Source organism: Egretta garzetta, unplaced genomic scaffold, assembly GCF_000687185.1.
Source record: "Egretta garzetta isolate BGI_Z169 unplaced genomic scaffold, ASM68718v1 scaffold411, whole genome shotgun sequence".
Lineage (NCBI taxonomy): Eukaryota > Metazoa > Chordata > Aves > Pelecaniformes > Ardeidae > Egretta > Egretta garzetta.
In genome coordinates, this window is record NW_009258541.1 from 361,822 (window position 1) to 368,538 (window position 6,717).

Genomic DNA, 6,717 nt, shown 5'->3' on the forward strand with positions numbered 1-6,717 from the left:
CTGTGTCCTGTGCAAACAAAACGAAAATGTTGCAAGTAGCTATTGTCAAGATATCTGAAGTATGAAATGCCTATACAGTGCCTTGCATCATACACATCAGCTGAGGATTTTACAAACATCACCTGCAGCACATGACCATGGTTTTCTTTAACTTGTGTGCAGCTGAACCAGCACACTCCATAATCATTTCTCATCGGGGCAACAGTTTGGCTGCCCCTTTTTCCTGTCTCCATCTCATACTGCTCAGTTTTCACTAAAGCCTGGAAAGAAGAATGTCTTTCTTGCATCCAGTTTTCCCTTTACATAACTCGCCTTTACATAGCCAGATGGCATTTTGAGGAAAAAGTTGGTATATAAAATACTGGGAAGCATCTCCCGTTTTGGAGCACCAGTAAAATGAGCCCAATTCTAGACCTCACCTTGGAGATGTTTATCAGGCTCGGAGACAGAACAAGATGACTTTCATTTCAAATGGCAGCAGCGCTTTGCTTCCCAATTTATAGAAAACTAGAAGGACAAATCTGAGCTACAACACAATTTCTAAACCTGTTCTAAATTGCACTAGGGGTCCATCAGAATCTGAAAAAAAGGTACTGTGAGATTATGGCCATTGCCGTCCCCTCCTTCTGTCCAGGTCAGAGTATCAGATATTCATGGGTAACGGACGCTGGAAAATTAGTTCCTTTTCCACTGATACTTTCAATAAAAAGCAGCATTTTTAAAAGTCAGAAACACAAACAAGAAACATGGAAGTTTTGGCTGTGAACAAATTTTCATGTGTTTCTGGTCAAAAGCAATTTTTCTTCCCAATTTTCAGGTGTCTATTTTCTTCCTCCCTATATCTTTTTCCCTTCAGAAAAGAGAGAGACATCTTTTAAAAATAGTCTAATTTAGCTTAAAATCAATTTTCATTAAAAATACATTTTTATGAATAATTTTTGGATCAGCTATAGACGGAGCATTAACCACTCCCCACTGTAGATTTAATAGAACTACTGAGCCAAGTTCACTCAGATGAGAAAGGCCTGCAGGGCGAGAATTATGGTTTTTATGCTGTCTGGAATTGTTCGTTCAGGTCAGCTTGAAGCATATTCTGAGCTCAAGTTACATGGCTCAGACTTGAATGCTGGGCATCAGTAGGGAGCCCACAACAATTAAGTGGTTAGTGGGATGAATTAAAAACAATCAAATGCTAATATTTCTCTGGTACCTGTGACCATTTAAGGAATCATTTTCCAGTGAAGAACCATTTACTTCCAGCTGGAAGTAAAGTTTTGTCACTTGCTTTTTTTTATAAATGGAAGAGTTATGAAAATCCAATATAATTATTAATGGAGTACATGCCTTCAGATCTGTATGAAAACATTTTACTTTTATTCCCTGAATACTGTAGAATATTTAGCATTGTCTGAGCATCAGAACTGTGGTTCTACAGTCAGCTGAGCTGGCACAATAGCTCTGGAACAGTGAAAGCAGCATGCCTTTCTTTCCGACTTTCCCTGCTCTCCGTGTTACCTACTCCCTCTGTTCTCACTATCAAATTCACCTTTTGCAGAGCTAATTTAATTAAGTAAAACTGTGGAAGATGCCACCTTTTCTTAACCTCTCTATCTGGCGAGCTAAAATGGACCAAAGAGTGGTCTTGCAAGCAATGGCTGGCAAATAAAGGTAAGTAGCTGGAGTATATGGCTGGGGTGAGAAGGGGAGGGAGGGAAGGTAGCCGAGAAGAGCACCACGCACTGTTATGCCAACTCATGCCATGTTGTGAAGCGATACCTTTGCGGCTGCCACTTGAATCTGACATACATGCAACCCACTGCCAAAAAACTGTGGTCCTGGTTTTTTTCCTGTGCCACCCTCAGTTGTGCATCCCCATCCCTTCCTTTCTGTCTGCATTTGTGTAGAGATTTGCTGAGACTGGTCACAGAGCTGACCTGGTTGAAAATCACGCTGTTGTTAGGTTGATTTTCAGTTGTTTCCCTCGTCTATACTGGCAGAAGGAAGGCGATGGAAGCGTACCCTTAGGGCAGGACTGCCTCTGCTGGCAGCAGCAGGCACTCAGCTCAGCTTATAGCAGCTGTGGAAGCACACCCAGCAAGTCAAGAAGTGAATAAATAAATAAAACTGCAGAGGTTTACAGTCAAGCTGGGAAAACTGCGAACATCAAGCAGGCAGTAGAAATGGTTGCCATGTTGTAGTGGGTTTTTTAAACACTCTTCCAGTTTGTATAATGGAAGCTCTTCTAGTTAAGACAGGTGAGGGTATTTTCAATACTTACATATGTATGAAGTCTCTTTTGACAGTGTATCTGGCTGCCTGGAAGCCTAATTTTATCTAAATTTATACTTGAGAAACCTCATACTCTTAATGGGATAACATCAGTACAGTGAAAGTGCACTCGTTAACTCACTGTAGCCCATGATGCTTGTTGGCACATCTTCTGCTACACAACCCCCTTCCATCATTAGCCAATAATCCACACTGAGAGCATATATAAACTCGCTGAAGTCTAGGGTGGTCTCTCCTGTATGTTGAACACACTGACATGATAATTTTAATCTCACACCAGACTAGTTAGGAATTACTTAGTAAAGGCAATGAAGTTGGAATGCGGTAAATTTTCTTAATGTGAGGAAAGAACCAAGCCCACTGTTTTTACTTTGAGAATGTGGATAACAGAGTGCTGATGAAAACTAACTCTAAAGCAGATTAATTAGGTTCTCAGCACAAATATAAACAACTAAATTGCTTCAGGGATATCAAATGGAATCTGTTTTATCCTTCTTCGTGACATAGATTATGTCACTTTGGCTGTAAAACAGTCAAATTTCACTGGCAAAGCCAGTACATCTATTTTTATCTATTGAGTAACTTGTTAAATTATACAAGAAAAATGTTGTACTGGACTTTGCAACCCACTTCTCTTATCCTACTAGTTTACATACCGTAAGCTTCACCTATATGTCTTTCATTTATAGCTTAATGAAATCAACAAACTAAATCAGTGGAGCGAATTAATTCTCTACAAAGGAGAAGGAACAGAAACCTTCACTGAAACAGATCCATTCTCATCTAGTAGTCTAGACCATTTCTGTGGTCCTTTGCAGGGGCAGAGTAAAGCAAAGGCAAAGCCCAGAGAGAAATGGGCTGTACGAACACCTGGAACCACCTAATGAACTGCAACAGAATGACGACTGGAAGAAAGAATCCACTAAGGGACATAAAACACAAGATAAGCATTGCCACCCCAAAGCATCGACTGATATACCTTTTGCTTCACAAATATTTGAAGAAAGATAATTGGAAGGCCAGCCCGATGTCAATGGAACACTTCGACAAGCGATATAAAAACACAGACCACAGAAAGGAGAAACCGAAATCACTTACTACCTCTTTTTCTGATTATATTTTCAATGCTTTGATAATATTGATTGTTCCTGACAGATACATAGATCAGCAGATGGTGGGAGGCTGTTATTATTTTGCAGCAATGATCCGTTATTTTACAGTTTGTCATCAACATCAACAAGTACATTTTACAGTGTACTTTTTAGAAAGCTTTATCGCATTATTGTCTCTTCCAGAATGGTTTACAAATAAATGTAAAACTACTAGCGATATTCAGTGGGATTCAGTCAACAAAACGTTCCTTCTTTTCCCCTCTGATATTTGAGGAGGTGAAGCATTAGAAATACATTGTCTCATTTTAATGAGGCAACACTTGTTATTTGGTAGATCAGCATACTGTCTGCTAAGTGTTGACTGAAACCCAGACTAGGTTTTGAATTTGTCCTAAAACCTGGAACCAAAAGAAATTATTTTGACCTGAGTACCACATACACGTACAACACAAAACACCACTGTAAATACAGGTGGGTTTGCATGACAGTTCAGTACTCTGTGCTAACTTGAACTGCAAGGGCGATGGTACTGAGTGTTCCCTAAAATATCAGCAGTCCAAGAGTCAACTGTGAAAAAAATGGCAAAACTCCCACTAACTCTAATGGAAGCCAGATCTGACCTTTGGTTTGTTTGTTTTGTCCAAATAGGGAATAAACAAAGTTTCTTCAAACTCTAACTTTAATTGCTACCTCAGCTACACTTGCTCAAGCTCCAGTTTTAGCGGGTATCTTGGCTAAATGTCAAACAATTCCATCAGCTCTTTGAAGACAAATATTAGACAGAGACTGCATCTGAAATAATTTCCCCAAGTTCCATTCAATTAACCTACTTGGCTTAAAGGTGATGCAAAAATCAATATTTTGTAACAGATGCTTGTGTTTCAGATGAAACTAATCAATAGGCATCAGGGCAATTTCAAATTAAAGACAAATACAAAGTTAAAATATCAAGCAGTTCAGGTACCAAATGTATTGCAACTTCAAATAGTTCTATCATTTTGGGCAGGATATTCCCCCAGTTACAATTTCACCATATCATTGTTTTTATTAAATTATTTATCACTTTTCTAAAATAAAAATAAAAATACTGTCATTTTGGGAGAACTCACAAAACAGGTGCGAGTTCCCCCTGTTGGTCCTACAACAGCTGTTAACTGGAACTGCGCATTAGGCTTCCTCTGAGTATACCAATTTGAATAGACCTGAATATTTGGAATTTTTCTGTTTGTTTTTCTTCCCCTATTCCTTCTAGCCTTGTACATAGATAAAGAGATGGAAACAGGAGACCTAGCTCAGAGCCTGAAGGATGACTTTTAGCATCAGAGGGTGTGCTATTTTGTACCTACAAAAGACTCAAGGAATTAAACATGTCGGTGAAGCAAATATAAACAAGCATGGCTGCTTGAACAATAAAAGTTTCTTATTCACAAGCCCTTTAACAGGCATAATCTATTTTTCTATTGACAAGCTATAACCTTTGCAATGGATCTGTTATAACAGAAAGCACGTGCATCTTCCCACAACATTTTTACTGCATTTACCAATACTCCGTAGGATGAATTCTCATTCCCACTACAGTTATTAATAACAAACTCTGCATTGCTGCAGTGTAAGTGCTGATGCACCAAAGAACACTAAATCTGATTATTAACTCCTGTGATTGTGCTAGTCTGCCAGTGAGGAATATATTTGAAAAACATAGTAGTAAGTATGGGTGGAACACAAGCTGTGAATGATTTATAAGAACCTTTATGATTTTATCAACAACCAGAGAAGAAAGGTAAATATTCAGAAAAAAACAAGCCCTAAGACATTTTATAAATTGCTTTTCTGCATTCCTTCAGAGTTTATATCAAAGTGAGGAAAGAGATAATCATCTTTAAAAATACTAATTCTCCATGTCGCTGTTCTCTTGAGAAGAGGTTTAAGGATATGAAGATTCTCTTCAGAAAGAAGACAACCAAAGTAACTGAGTCAGAAACATGAGGGACTTTGTAGATGACCTCTGGATTTATATTTCAAGATTATTTTGCAGGGATATTGAGGTATTCTTTCCTCTCAGGCACTAAAACAGATCAGCTAATAGGATGTTTCAGGGTATGGCTTATAGGCTGTAGAACCTTACACATTTAAATCTCCAGTCAAATCCATTCAACTCATTTGGGGACCTGGGTGGCATTTGTTATTGCTTCTAGTTCAGTTCTCAGAAAGTACACAATTTCCTCAATAAAGGTTCAGCCGTTGTTGCACCTAGCATGGTGTCCCATTCAGGAAATGAAGATACAGATAAGCTATCTATAGGTAAAATGCTCTCTCTGCTCCTGATCTACTTCAGAATACCTAAAAGACAAAGTACAGGAAACGCGAGCATCTTCTGTAATCATGTTTTTAAAAAACAAGGTGAATATGGTCATAGAATTATAATAGGCCGTGTCCCTAAATTCTTATCTCTTAATAATCACTGTAAATCCACTCCCTATTATTGAAATTTCAACACATTAATACACCGTTGTGCAAAAATTGGTTTCTTAAGGATTGAGAGCGGAGCATCCAAGAAACTGGTAGAAGGGCCATCAAAACAGCCAAGAATAAACCAACATGCCAGTGCTCTGTTGATTTATTCCAGAGCGATGCACCTGGACCCACCGGCTGTCATACATATTCCATCTGGACAACAGCTGTTTGCTCAATAGTTGTCATATTGTCTGACACAAACAATTGCTTGTTAAATTTGTCATCAGTCATTCTCTACGGGGTTTGAAATACTGGAAAATGTTCCATTTTGTTCCCATTCTTACATTTTGAGTATTTTTTCTTACATAATATGTAGGGTTCCTGAATGGGATTTTGTGCAGCTGTGCAACTCTAGTCAAAATTACAAGTCCTCTAGCATCTCCAAAAAGGTCGAGTTCAAGGTGGTTTGCTGTGAGCTAAGGACACCTAAGTAAGGGGAGAGGGAAAGTAATGTTCAGTGGATCAAATTATGTGGCAGGGAAGATGGAAGGAACTAGTTAGATTGCAAGGCTAAGAACATGAGACTAACAAATACATTTTATACAAACTATGGGGGAGAAAGGAGAGGGAAATTCCAGATCAGGGGAAGTATGGAGGATGTTACAACAGTCAGGGCTGGGGAGTGACCTTAGAGAGCCATAGCTGTGGGGAAAGAACAAATACGTTTGTTAGAAATGTTATTAGGGAATGTTTTGCATGAAGCAGTGGAATTTGAATACTAGATGAATGAAGCAGCACGTTATTACAGGGTTGAGCAACAGGGAGGCCTGTGGTGTTATTTCCTGCGAAGAAGATACTCAAC